At 34.3% G+C, this 15,450-nt stretch overlaps 1 long non-coding RNA gene across 1 annotated transcript; it reads right to left on the bottom strand.

Annotated features, from left to right (window-relative positions):
- Nucleotides 1-11,898: 11,898 nt before the first annotated feature.
- Nucleotides 11,899-14,865, bottom strand: LOC125654922 (uncharacterized). The gene is made up of 5 exons (XR_007362507.2): nucleotides 14,804-14,865; nucleotides 14,141-14,238; nucleotides 13,219-13,355; nucleotides 12,817-12,953; nucleotides 11,899-12,580 (listed from the first exon to the last, which is right to left on the bottom strand). It is a non-coding gene; the product is annotated as an uncharacterized LOC125654922 (long non-coding RNA).
- Between the last annotated feature and the right edge of the window lie 585 nt (nucleotides 14,866-15,450).

Raw genomic sequence — 15,450 nt, 5'->3', positions numbered from 1 at the left:
GTATTTCTTGTAGATTTTCTAAATCAATATGTAAAGTACATCCATGATTTATGAAACTTGAATACATACTTATGATCTTGTGGTCGGAATTTGATTATCAGACAGAATTATTATTTTTAGCTTAGTCGTAAGATATTTTGTGAATTATGGCACTAAAATAAATGCCGAGAAAAGGCAGTTTAGTATATATATTCGATCGCATGAGCGATCGGTAAAATCGTTAAGGTAACTCTATATTCGCATTTTTTCTCATAAAGTATAGAAAATGTATCTATTTCCATTTAATAGAATAAAAACTAATGAGTTGTCAGATAAAATATATAGGCCATCACACTTTTAAAGACATGAGACATATTTCAACAAAGCCATATATCAACATCAAAAACATTGCAATTTTCCTTAAACAGCATCATCAAAGGCATACTATAAAACCTGGCCTGGTACCATTGGCCTGGCCTGGCCTCAAAATTAGCCTGGCCCTAATTTTGGCCTCTAATTATGCTGCATCCCAATTTTGGCCTGGCCTCAAAAGTTGGCCTGGCCTCAAATTTGGCCTCTAAAATAATTTTTGGCCTCAACCAAAAAAATTTTTTTAATTCAAAATTTCGAATTCATTGATTTATTATTGGTTTTAGTTTTTTAAAGTCATAGCACATAAATGATATGTTTCTGTTGTTTTGTAAATGTGCATTTTAAAATAATCATGAACTACCACTAATCTGATTGATTGTATTGAATATCTATTGATCAGTTTATTGATCAAATCATTTTCTTTTCCCTTCATATCTGTATGTACTAGTATACACCAAAAAACGTATACACAACTAATGAAAGATTGGCATAGTGATTTTTTTTTCCAGAATTATGATTGATTTCATTGATTTATTATTGGTTTTGTTTTTTCAAAATTGTTGAACATGAATGATATGGTTGTGTTATTTTGTGAATGTGCACATTAAAATAATCATGAAAAACCACTAACCTGATTGATTTTAGTGAATATCTATTGATCAGTTTATCGATTAAATAATTTTTTCCCTTCCTAACATATGTACTAGTACACACCAAAAAAGTATACGGAACTAATGAAATGATTGGCTTATTGATTTTTTTCAGAATTATGATGGATTTCATTGTTTTATTATTGGTTTTAATTTTTCAAAATTGTTGAACATAAATGATATGTTTGTGTTGTTTTGTAAATATGCACATTGAAAACTCTCATTTTACTAATGTTCACTTATTGATAATAAATTTAAAAAAACAAATTCACACTAGTTTAATGATGAATCATCACACCTCACACACTGCAATGTAGTGTACCGCCTTAATCACTCTCATTGATAAGAACAATGAGTTTGATATCTAGGAATAAAATACTACCATAAATCATACAGATTGAAACTACAACTTTAGATAAATTAAGGATGTTCATATCTGTTTAAACTATTTGAAATAAACATGTGACACTAGTACTGTAATGGGATATCAGTTCTACAGCTCTGGTCTTGACATGAAGGAAAGGTTGAGGTTAGTCTATGATATATGGTTTGAAATGTCACACAGCTCTGCATAGAACGTTTATTTTCAATAATTATTAGAATGAAAGATGATTTTGATGACAGTCTAAAACATTAAGAACAAAATTAAAGCTGCACTTTGTGAACTTGTAGATGCATAAACTTTTTTTTCTCCATTATAAGGCAATATTATGAGCATTACATGTATCTGATATTTGCTTAGATATAGCTGCTGCAGTGGTTAGATAGAGGTACAAACGATTGTTGTGGTTAACTGATGCAGGCTTTGATATAAAATAAGAAGAGGGACGGTGGACAGATTTAATGTAATAATTGTAATTTGTTCTGTTTTACTGTTGCTTTATCACAAAACCAGAAAAAAAGCACAATTTTGAAAATTCAGACAGACAATTGTGTATATCTTATTTAGTTTAGGCACAATCATAAGATGAGTTACTAATTAAAATATTTCCGTTGTATCAAACACACCCTATTTGCAAATGTTGGACTGCTCCATTGTTTCTGTACAATGGAATTTCCAACTTCAGCGACAGTTTTCATCACCATCCTTTAATATGGTGATAGATATTCCCTTTATCCTGACAGGGCAGGCCTTCAGAGCATAGGAACTTGTCACTTTTACAACGAGTATTGAAAATTAAATATGAAATCAAGAAAGAAATATTTATAATACATCATATCCGTTTTAATCTACATTGTTCATTCTACGTAAAGTATAAATAAATGAACACTAAAATACAAATCTAAAATCCTTAGTTCGTTGGCTATTATCATTATGCTAGCAAACACTTCACTATGTTTATTTTGATTTTTTTAAAATGTCATTTATCATGTATCGGAAATTAAACAAGTAACACTAAATGCGTGGTATCTGCACATTGAAAACATTAAGACCACATGCTTTGTTCTGAATGTGCGCTGCTCATTATAATGACAACACAATTGTAACATAATTGTTCATAATATGTAAATTGATATCAAATTGAATTCTGTTACATAAAATATCAATAAATCAATCATTTCATCAGTATACTTTTTGGTGTACTAGTACATAAGTTAGGAAGGGAAAAGCAAATAATTTTGTCAATAAATTAATTAATAGATAATCAATCAGATTGGTAGTATTTCATGTTTATTCTAATGTACATATATCATTTTATTTCTACAACTTTGAAAAACTAAAACCAATAATAAATCAATGAAATTAATCATAATTCTGAAAAAAAATCAATATGCCAATTGTTTCATTAATTGTGCAATCTGTTTTGGTGTGTACTAGTACATACAAATATGAAGGGAAAAGAAAATGATTTATTCAATAAACTGATCAACAGATATTCAATAAAATCAATCAGATTGGTGGTAGTTCATGATTATTTCAAAGTGCACATTTACAAAACAACAGAAACATATCATTTATCTGCTATGACTTTGAAAAACTAAAGCCAATAATAAATCAATAAAATCGATCAAAATTTTGAATTAAAAAATTTTTTTGGTTGGGGCCAAAAAAGTTTTAGAGGCCAAATTTGAGACCAGGCCAACTTTTGAGGCCAGGCCAAAATTTGGGATGGATCATAATTAGAGGCCAAAATTGGGGCCAGGCCAATTTTGAGGCCAGGCCAGGTTTTATAGTATGCCATCATCAAAAGGTCACAAAAACTGGTCAGAACAATATAATAGTATTCATAACAATTTCATAAAACAGTTTCTTTACAAAAATATACAAAATGCCCGTGAAAAAGAAAATCTATCGTATAATGTACTCGATACAGATATAACTGAAAACAGATCTAGAGTCGTTGCCCTTGGATTCAATATTTTGAAACATATTTAATTTATTGATTATTCATACGTGAGTTAGACCATTGAAATATTTTGTGTATAACAAAATCTTTTACAGTAACTATCGCAAAAATCTCCAATGAAATTCATGTTCCTATCATGCATATGACTAAATGAATCATTGATTTTGCAAAATCTTATGACGTCACAGATGGGTAGAATTACTTTATGTAAAATGAAATTTTAAAAAACTTTTTTAAACAGTTTTTTGAATTCGAAATAAAAATGAAATGCGAAAAGACGTACATGTAGTTTATGTTCCAAAATAGACAGATTCCACTCTTTAGGAAATTGTCACATGTGCGTTATCTTACGTAATTCTCCTGAATATCCACGTCACTAATGTTGATGTAAGTAAACTGAAACTCATCTGGGATTTAGAAATGATTCTCCTTATTTTACGAGAAAAAAAATTATTAAGTGCAATATCGGAAAAAACAACTATATAAAACGATTTATCGACATTTTAGCCCACGGCACTTCGAGTTATGGGGCTTCCCCCAACATCCTTGATTTATTTTTTACCTATGATGGTACACTGTAACGGACATGATCAGCTTGACTTGTTGGGGTCTATCGCCCCAAGCCTCTGCTTAATTATGCTCAAACGCCACTGGGTTTTCTAATGAAAGGCGAAGATAACGAACAGAGATCAATTATCTCTTAACTCCTATAAGCATTACAAAATAGATAGTTGGGCAAACACGGACCCCTGGACACACCAAGGGACACATCGATTTTATTACACGAAACATTGGTGAGTTTCACGTCTTGAAATTCGAGGCGAAAATGGAACTGGCGGCGTGTTTACAGTCCGATTACCAACGCCAAGGTGAATAACTGTTAATGCACAGTCACGTACTATTGGGGACCGGCATACTAGAAACTTTCCGAAATCCACATGCAACAGCGTAAAGAAAATCTGACAGCTATTCCTCAAGATCTGTCACGAAGGAACCCATCCAAAATGATGTCAGTTTTGGAGTAGTCACTTTTTCTAATCGGAAAATACACACGTCCCTCTCACCAGTTTCGAATGTAGATCATGCAACTTTTGCATCATGATGCTCCTTCTGGCGCAACATTTTCCTTTCAGTATTCTCTCTAATTAGTCTGTGTGTGGTTTCCAGACGTCCATGCAGAATCCAGACCCATTGATTTGAAGGAGTATCATTTATATCCAGTGGCACCTCGTACATCAGGTCCATTGGAGTAGTTGATTCCCTCCCTAACATCATGTTTGGGGAGAAATTTGTTGCCTCATGCGTTGTAGACATGTAGAACATCCGTGAGATAAACATCCCAGTCACATAGATCTTCATGAATATAGGTACTAAGCATTAGAGCAGTGTCTGGTTAAATCGTTCTACCATCCCATCTGATTTAGGGTGGTAGGGAGTGGTACGCGTTTTCTGAATACCTAGTAACTGACAGATCTCAGAGAACAGTTTGCTCTCGTATTGACGACCTTGATCAAAATGAATTACTGTAGGCACAACAAATCTGGCAATCACTTCTTCCATTACTGTGCATGCTACAGTTTCAGCCTCCATATTTTGTAGAGAAAACGTTTTTGTCCACTTTGTGAAGTAATCGGACACTACACGTATATGGCGATTCCCCTTGTCTGTCTCTTGCAACGTACAAAAAGTAGCGCACACATTAATGATATAAATAACTTGATCAAGATATAGAGCTCACGGTAGGAGTGACCACTCAACAGGGAATGTTTACTCCTCTTAGACATCTGGTCCCGCCTGTGCTATATCTAGGGATCCGTGTTTGCCCTACTTTTAATTTTGTGTTCCTTATTTCAGTTTGTTATCTTCACTTGTTCATTCTTCGTCATGCCGCATTTTTCACAACTGAAAATATACTGATGTTTTTTAAGATTAGGCCAATGAATCTTTTGCTTTATTTAGGCCAAAGTCTTGATAACCCCCAAGTGTCCTAATGTATGCCTGTCATGTCATAGTTTGAATACTTTTCTGTGCTCTCATGTGGTATAGTATGCTAATACGTTTTCTTGCACGAAGATAGCAGTACCCATGTCCTTTTCTTATGCATAAACAATCATATTGATTCCACAATGATTTCAACACAAAACCTTGCTGTAATATCTAAGAAAGAGAAGGTCTTTAACCATTTCAACTTTCGACTACTACTACTACTTCAACATTCTCCTTTGATTGTCATATCTGTATGACAAAATTGCCTTTTCCAAACTGATAAAGCCACTGGCATTCATTATTTTTTGCTTACTCTCTTCTAATCTGGGCTTATCTAGTAATATATCATAATATATGTTCTTAGACAGCAGAGTCAGGAGTGTACCAGTATCAGTTTGAGATTCAGTTCTAAATCGATTTACTTCCGCACATATCAAAATGTCTGCCTATCCACATAAATTACATGTCCCTCCATTTCCTTTTGAGATTTTTCAGGTTTTTCAACTTTGCTTAACACGAATACGGCGCGCATTGCCCTATGTAGGCTGATCACTGCGTTTACTAGCTTTATCGCTTCTCTCGTCTTCTTCGATTTGGGATGAATGTGTACTTCCTCAGAACAGTTGTAACACTTCACCTTCCCGTCTTTCTGTCTATTGACAAATCTGCGCCTTCCGAAGAACGCTTTGACTTATATCCTTTTTTATAATGTGCTTTACTAACGAATCTAACTTATTCTGGAGCGTTTTCATTATGGCATAACAATCTCTCGAATGTGTTTCGTTTTCAATTGTGGATTTTGTGAAATTCTTCCCTTTTCAGTTTTATACTATACATCTAGCTCAACTGTTAAGGGTATGGCTTCGTTTAAATTTTAAGGTCTGCTTTGTTTGAAGCGCAATTGTAATGTCGGAATCCACTTGTGTATTTATGAAATCCTCTTTCCAAAGCCTTCACATCCATTGATTAGGACGGATAAGCCAAACAATTGAGTCTTCTAATAGCTTGCCCTAACTCTGTCTAGATCTCAGATACTCTCTGACGTCTCTCTTTTAATTCTGCACTGTAAAGCTGTTTGATTTCGCTCTTCAAATCATCAACCAACAAATCACACTGCTGACCCATCTCTAAGGAAACATTCTCAAGCACTCCTTGTGCAGCACCTCGTAATGATACAGCTAAACAAGTCCTTCCTCTCAACTAATCAAATTATTAATTACTGCGCAAGCATCAAAATCAGACTTGTAATCAATCAATGACTACCAACAAAAGACGCCGGTTTTATATTACATTTTGTCGCGTGTTTTTGTTTTTGTTTTTTGTTGGTTTTTTTTTTTTTTTTGGTCTATGGTTGATGGCCTTTGCATAAATAGACGACTATTCATATATCGCTTATTACCAAAACGCCACCAGCCCTAGTAGTGTAAAAGTACCCTTTCTGGGCCAGATACTTTACTATAGCGCCTCTCCGTAGCGCCTTCCTGAATGTGAGGCGTCGGAAATGACGTCACAATTGGACGGGCACCAAGACTATGCATGGAAAACAAATAGACCTGTTGTTCTCCCTGTTGTTATCGAGAACAAAAAAGATGATTATATGACAACCTTGAAGGGATCGATGGACTGCAGATCAAAAGGATCATAGGACACAATCGATTGATGAAAGGGGGTCATATGATATGATCAAAGGAGCCTATATGATAGGCGTTGAAAGGTTCAGTTGTTGTAGTGATTCAAATGTAAAACTTATACGATACCAATTTTGATGCACCAGATGCGCATTTCGACAAATAATGTCTCTTCAGTGATGCTCAACCGAAATGTTTGAAATCCAAAATCATTCGCAATACGAAAATAGAAAATGTCAAATCATCTAGAAATATAAGCTAAATGCATATATAGAAAAATAGAATTACCAACATTTTAAATTTTGAACACCTGAGTTCTGACCCTAGGGCAGGTTCTAAATAGTCATTAAGTGTTATATAACATACTTGTGTATCATATTTTGCATCACCGGTTACTTTCGTTATCTACAACCAATGAAAATTGTCCTCACACTAGTAGAATGCTGTTACATGGACGTCATATTACCCACAATGCAATAATTGTACATGCATCACAAGATTATCGAACATACATGTACATCACAAGCTATTGAACATGAAAGGTAAAGATAACGAACAGTGATCAATCTCATAACTCCTACAATATCGTTTCCCCTATCATATCAATATATGCATTGGTACTTAATGGCTAAGATTGTAATATTCTGGTAAGCTAAATTATCAATGTGCATTTACTCACGTGGCTAAATTCATTGTTCAAAAAGATCAGAAAATGAAAAGTGTGATCAATTGTCTTTGCTTCCATCCTCTCGTTACAAATTATTTATATAAATTCATTTTACCATTAATGTGTGACTTCTCATGTGAGTTAAGATGCTCATGAGCATTGCGATTGACATTTATTAATTCAAAACATGAATTTAATTCACATTTTCCTTTACGATAGGTTTCAAATTAAATATTGATTATGAGTACTCTCAGTCCTTTGATGATTTTCCTTACTTGCCATATATGGCAAGGAATAAGGACTCTGTTTTAAGGTGCATCATGACTTCCTAGTCATATGTAAAATCAACACACATACATGTACCGTCTACAGAATATCAAAGCCAGTCGGAAAAATAATAGTCAACTATTAATTAAGATGTTTAACAATAACAACATTGATATTACTTACCAGAGCAGTGAGGTAGAATGAGGCAAATTAATGAAAGGGTGCCATATCCAAACAACGGAGACGAAAATCCCGCACACATTTTGGCAGGTTTTCTTCCTAGTTCTTTGAAGTGTATGTAAACATAACTTTAAGTTAACGCCCCCAAATTTTACCTGTGACGCGATCAATGATAAACCGCTGGTCAATCAAACTTTTAACAATAGAGCTTAGATTGATTGACGTTTGCAGAGACCGTGGTCTACAGCTACCTGAGAAAGATGTTTTGATAACAATCATGGCTAATGATGACCGGCAGTCTTCAGATCTCGAGGAAAGCCCCGGTATACCTAAGTTTTGATAGCGTTGACTCGCACCTAGAATATTTTAATTTCTAACGTCCCCAATACAATGCAATTTATCATCGTATTTTCTCTCTCCATCTTTATACATGTATTATAGATTAAACAATCAGAAATCAAACAATAATAAAAAAAAAAAACAAAAAAAACAAACAAACAAACATAAGTTATTGGAATATTTTCTATTAATGATTTATTGTGACTTTATATTTATAAAAACATGAACAATTCTTTATTGGCGCAGCACATCAACATGTATAATGGTTATATTGCCCATGCGTAAAACTGTTACAGTAGTTTAAAAAATGCTTCTGTTTGAGATACCACATGGATTAAAAATTACACAATCAGAAATCAAACAACAGTAAAAAAGCATAAATAAGTTATTGAGATATTTCTATTTATAATTTATCACGGCTTTATATTGAGAGAGAGAGAGAGAGAGAGAGAGAGAGAGAGAGAGAGAGAGAGAGTTATTGAGATATTTCTATTTATAATTTATCACGGCTTTATATTTAGAGAGAGAGAGAGAGAGAGTTATTTATATTTATAATTTATCACGGTTTTATATTTATAAAGATAAAGAGAGAGAGAGAGAGAGAGAGAGAGAGAGAGAGAGAGAGAGAGAGAGTTATTGAGCTATTTATAATTTATCATGGTTTTATGTTTATAAAGAGAGAGAGAGAGAGAAATGTGTAAAACTGTAGCAATAATATAGATGAAATAATATGGCATGGCAATAGTGTTGCATACGTATGACAATAATTACTCATTTAGTCAATGATTGAGAGTAAGGGAGAGAGAGAGAAAGGGGGGGGTAGACTAGCTATGTGTCAGCTTTTGTTTGGGATACCATCGTTACACAAACACTACGTCCACAGAAACCCTAAAGAGAGAGAGAGGAGGGGGTGTATACTTCGTGTCAGCTTCTGTTTGGGATGCCATCGTTACACAAACCTACGTCCACAGAAACCCGAGAGAGAGAGAGAGAGAGAGAGAGAGAGGAGGGTGGGGGAGACTTCGTGTCAGCTTCTGTTTGGGATACCACCATTACGTAAACACTACAGCTACAGAAACCCTATAGACAGCCCATATTGAGGGGTATCTTAACCATTCTTCATTTGGTTGTACATGTACACAGATCTACTTGGATTTATTCATTCTCTCGAAACATGGATATTTTAGATTTCTAGTCAACTCGTACCCTGACCGACTCGTACCCAGGTCAACTCGTACCAAATAGGTTACCTACTACACCCACGACACCGCGAACTCCCAGGACACGCCGGGTAATATTATATTTAGGAAATTATTTATATACGATATATAACAATTTAACTAGAAGTTTTAAAAAGCAAAGGTTTAGAAATGGGCTAAACCTGTCATTTGCAATACATAAATATGACCAAGTTTGAAGGTTTACGGGAAATAGAAATGCGGTATGCATGTAGGTAGAAATTTTAATTATTTGTTTTTGCACAAATCAAGACACTAAGCATAATTTGTAATAACCTGAGAAATTTCCTGTGTATATCATAAAAATATACACAACAACTGATCTCTTGGCCAGGTAAATTCCAGGTAAATAACATTGACCATGGATAAGCTCCGCCCACATTCAGTCATCCGTGGAGCAACCGTACGGTGTTTTGTTTGGGGGGGGGGTCTTTAAATAGTTAAATGGGAGTGTGGGGTGTGCATTGAACATTGCAGCGAATGCGAGCACTTCCGGTATTTTCATTAGCCTGGTTCCCGAGGCCTTCCGATGTGCAAGCACGAAGACCAGGCACTCACTGTCGAATGGATTCTTCCACTGATCAAAATCCAATATGGCGGACTCAATGGTAAGTAATGGGAATGTACGTAAATGAGAGTATCATGGCTTAATTAGCTGTGTCACTTTCGATTTTATGTCATTAATTGCCAGAGACATACCTTAGGAAATGTCTAATACTTGGTTTTCCATGTGACACGCTTGTTTGATATAGTCTTATCCCTTTGTTTTCAAGCAAGTAGGTGATTCGTCAACTCGCATATTTTTCACGTGTGTTAAATTAAATCTAACCGTGTCACTTCATTTTTTCTACTATTGTTGGGTTGCATAGGGTTGCTGGTGAAGATATAGACTGAGTTTTATAGATGACACGCACCAGTTTTCCTATTTCGAACCGGCAATTTCAGATCGAATTTCCTCCACTCATTTTGACTGGTTATCCTTGTATAAATATTATTGTAACTGCTAGCTGTTTATGAGTCTCCCTTGCATGTTGTAGATAATTGATATTAAGCAAGGCATAACATTTTATCCTAGAAAGATAGAAGTTACACCTACATGCACTAATTGTGTAAACACATACAATGTGAAAATTAATCCGAGATTCCTCTGACTCTTACCCCCGCTTTTATATTTGACATGTGCGGGGGAGAGTCAGAGCGGACTCCATATTGAAAAGTGGGAATTCAGCGACACCAGCTGGTGTCGCTGCTTTACTTACCTCTTACAACTTTATTTCGCGGATCTATCTTCCAAGACGTGAGAATTCAGTTAATGGAAGATAAATCTATAAATAGATCATGATCAATACGATGCTATCGCCGTTTAAACGGCCCTAACACCGACAAATGGAGCATCACTTGAATTAGGTCGCCGCCTCGCCATTTGATTTCTTTGCGCATGACGTCAGCACATGTAAACACAAAATTCCATCGTTTAAACGGCGATAGCATCGTATTAATCATGATGTATTTGTAGAATAATCTTCCGATAACTGAATCCTCGCGTCTTGGAAGATGGGTCCGCGAAATAAAGTTGTAAGAGGTAGGTAAAGCAGCGACACCAGCTGGTGTCGCTGAATTCCCACTTTTCAATATGGAGTCCGCTCTGACTCTCCCCCGCACATGTCAAATATAAAAGCGGGGGTAAGAGTCAGAGGAATCTCGGATTATGTGAAAATGGACAATAAAGTTTTAATTTGGCCTTATGATTGATTGACTGTATATTGTTTAACGTCCCTCTAGAGAATATTTCACTCATATGGACCCAAGAACTTCCATCCAATGATTTTCAGGACCTATTATGTTGCAATCTTATGCTAGTTCAGTTCTTAATATGTAAGTTAGTCATTATTTGTTTCTCTATTTCTTAAAATTCATTCATATTCAAGGGTCACCATCACTTGCTTGTATTTAGACCTATATTTGATACTTTGGTCTTTTGAGCAGTAAGGGTCAGATCGTTCTTAATTAATTGTGTCACACTTGTGAAACAAGATTTCAGTTTATAATCTTATTCAATGATCACTCTTTGTTCACTCTTTTCTCACAATATGCAATCAGGTACAGAGGACCTATTCTGACCCAGATAATCACTGGGTTACAAAGACATTTCTTTGAACTAGTTTTAAAGGTATTTCACATACAGAAATGCTAGATTTATTTAAATTTCAGAATATTAGACTTTCTTCATGAAAAAGGAATATATTCAATTCAAATGCTTTATTGACGACTACCAAACATGAGGCATACATTATATATACTTGTATATATATATATACATACATATATCACACAAACCAGTATCAACTGTACAGAATAATGCAATATTTACTCTTCAAGGCTACCAGTTCTTATGTATGCCAACATGGTGTAATGGTGCACACTTTCGTATCTGTACGATGGAGGAACAGGTTCGATTCCTGTTGTTGGCTTTCCTTTGAAAGAACTAGTAGAGATCTTCCATTGTTTAAGAATACGACAATATCATAGCATTTAATGTCAAAGACACACACTTGCGCAGAAAACATGTTTACTAATGAAATAGCTAAATTTCATTTACACTAATTATTTGCATAGAAAAGGTTTTTAACAGATTGTGATCAAGCATTTCTTGTGCAACACATTCCAATCTGAAAGTTAGCAAAATTCCTCATAAGTGTTATCCCCAAGTAACTGAAACATGTCTGTGTTATATATTTCGAAGGTTCTTTAATCTCCACATGAAACAATGCCAAATCTCCTTTTTAAGGTCTTTCTAGTCATGTATTTCTCATGTTATACTGTGGAATGAATTGCTACTCCTCCTACTGCTAGCTAACTTTTTGATCTGAGAACTGACACTCTCAAACTTCCTCCATGAGTCTTTCTCAAAAAGCTCATCTCTGATCTAAAAATTATAAACAATGTCACAAACATCAGTATAATCAGTAAAGATTTGTATCAGGAATAGTAGTAAATACACAATACACATACATCATAAATATTAATTATGTCATAATTTTATCATAGATAAATAATGAAACAAGTCTGTAATTTTTGTAGAAGATGAACAACTGTGAATTTTGAATGTCAATATATTTCCCTTTTGTTCTAAAGTTTTATATTCATGCAGGTTTTACTTACACAAACAAGAGGGAGGGAATGCTGATGTCTGTTTGTATGCATGCCACATTCGTCACTTCCACTCAGAAATTTCTCATTTTCAATAAAGTCATCTGAAGATCTGGCCTCTCCTTTTTAAAAGGATCTGCATGATGCACCTGAAATAAAACAAGGTAGGTACGTTCATTATATACAAAAAAATCATGCATTTGTCACTATTGTGTTTTATCAATCCAGAAAATGTCAGTATTGAATTTAATCAATTTGGGATTGAATTTCTTCCACTAACAAAGGGAACATATTTTAGAATATGATAAACTTCTTAACTCACCTTTAGATGCCAGAAATAATTGTTTTTATTATTGCTATAAGAGGTGGGAAACTTGAAATAACCGACTGTAACTAATTGATTTAGTTGTTAACCTGTTCTGGAAGTCTGTAATTCTTTATTCAAGTTGGATGTCAATTCCTTCCAATATGAATTAGTGTGGAGGAGGATGGGTCCTTGAATACCCCTTTAGAAATTCTTTCTCCACCTCTTTCCATCTGGAGTATGTAGACTACATGGTAAAATAAAGAGATCAATCTGGTTATCTTTCTTTTCTTTTCTCCACAAAACTATATTAAGAATCATTAATTTGGCACACAAGTACCACTAGACAAAATTTTCAATACAGTGAGAGAAACATAAATGCAAAACTTTGTTTTTGGGGATGAATGAGGGTTTCTCCAGATGGTGATCTTCTACATTTTTTTCTTTGAAGCTTTAGCAGATGTGAATTTAGTATCAAATCCAAGCAGTACCAACGAGTTTGTGCAAAGCATAACAATGAATGTTACTATAGCGCCATATTATGTACTTCAAATTATGTAAAATTTGTTTTTGTTGTTAGATACAGAATTCCTGGCTACTACATAAGATTTTTAAATTGAAGTGTATGAACTCAGTTCTCTCATAAAGAAGACAAAGAATTTGAGTTACAAACAAATGCAAAATATAATGCTAACACAAATATAGAATACCTCAATGTATAACATTTGGCAATATATAAAAACTGTGGGCCGACCCACAAATATAATTTTGGACAAGCGGGACTGTGAGTCGGAGAGGAATAGTAACTGTTGACAATGAAATTGTTAGTGATCCCCTCTGAAATCTGCAGAATATTCACAGTAAACCAAAGTAACAAAAGAAACTTTAAATCAAGCCTATTGGATCAAGCATAAAGTTGGCAGGTCAACATAAGAATTAAATAATTGACACTGTCAGAGATCATGATACTGAATTATAAAATGCATAAATAGCCTTATCTCCTACACAAGCAATATATACATCTTATTATACCTGTTGGCATGGTTTTGCATATTCATGAAGCATTATATATGAGGGTGTTTTTTCACCCACTATCATATGTTTCTTCTTTCATATGTATGGAAAATTATCTGAAATTAAAACAATTAATATACATAGTGATACACATGTATATGATTTCGAGAATCTGTAAAATTGTACACTTTAAGTCCAATAAAAGCTTAAAACACCTCCATCATCGCACAAAAAGTCATCGTTTAAACTTCAGCTATAGCCTATATAGTCTTATCAAAGTAAAGCACGTCATGAAATCTATATGTAATCAAAAATTGTCCAAAAATGAGTGGAGGAAATTCGATCTGAAATTGCCGGTTCGAAATAGGAAAGCTGGTGCGTGTCATCTATAAAACTCGGTCTATATCTTCACCAGCAACTCTATGCAACCCAACAATAGTAGAAAAAATGAAGTGACACGGTTAGATTTAATTTAACATACGTGAAAAATATGCGAGTTGACGAATCACCTACTTGCTTGAAAACAAAGGGATAAGACTATATCAAACAAGCGTGTCACATGGAAAACCAAGTATTAGACATTTCCTAAGGTCTGTCTCTGGCAATTAATGACATAAAATCGAAAGTGACACAGCTAATTAAGCCATGATACTCTCATTTACGTACATTCCCATTACTTACCATTGAGTCCGCCATATTGGATTTTGATCAGTGGAAGAATCCATTCGACAGTGAGTGCCTGGCCTTCGTGCTTGCACAATCGGAAGGCCTCGGGAACCAGGCTAGTATTTTCATTTCAACATCTCCATTGTGTTGATTTCTGATTGGTGTACTATAGGAATAGAATGGTTTAGAATAGACGACTATTTCTGTTTAACACGCATTAAGAATTTTTAAAAAGATATTAAAAAGCGCTGTTAAATGTCACATACCCCTGGAAGTACTAGCTGACACGATTTTGATTTTAGTTTACCCACAGATGAATAGGAGTTTTTTGCTTTTTCATCTAAAGGTGAATATAAGAGATTCACTAATTTTGTCTCTAATCTCTCCGGCTGAAATGCTTGTATATACAGTAAAATTACTCTTTAGTATTTGTATTAATTCAAGATTTTTCTTTATTCTAAAATGAATTAAACACATGTATTAAAAAGACCAAAAGCTATCTAATAAAATTGTTTATTTTGTAAGTCAGGATGCAGGCTTTCGGGAGGGGGGTAAATAGTCAGAGAGTTAACGTTTAATCTCTATTTAACCCTTTTGATGTGAGATGAAAACTAAATAAATAAAAAGATAACGTGATGAAGATGCTGTTTACCCGAATATTA

The sequence above is a fragment of the Ostrea edulis genome, chromosome 7, assembly GCF_947568905.1.
Source record: "Ostrea edulis chromosome 7, xbOstEdul1.1, whole genome shotgun sequence".
NCBI lineage: Eukaryota > Metazoa > Mollusca > Bivalvia > Ostreida > Ostreidae > Ostrea > Ostrea edulis.
This window is presented reverse-complemented; position numbering and strand designations above follow the sequence as displayed.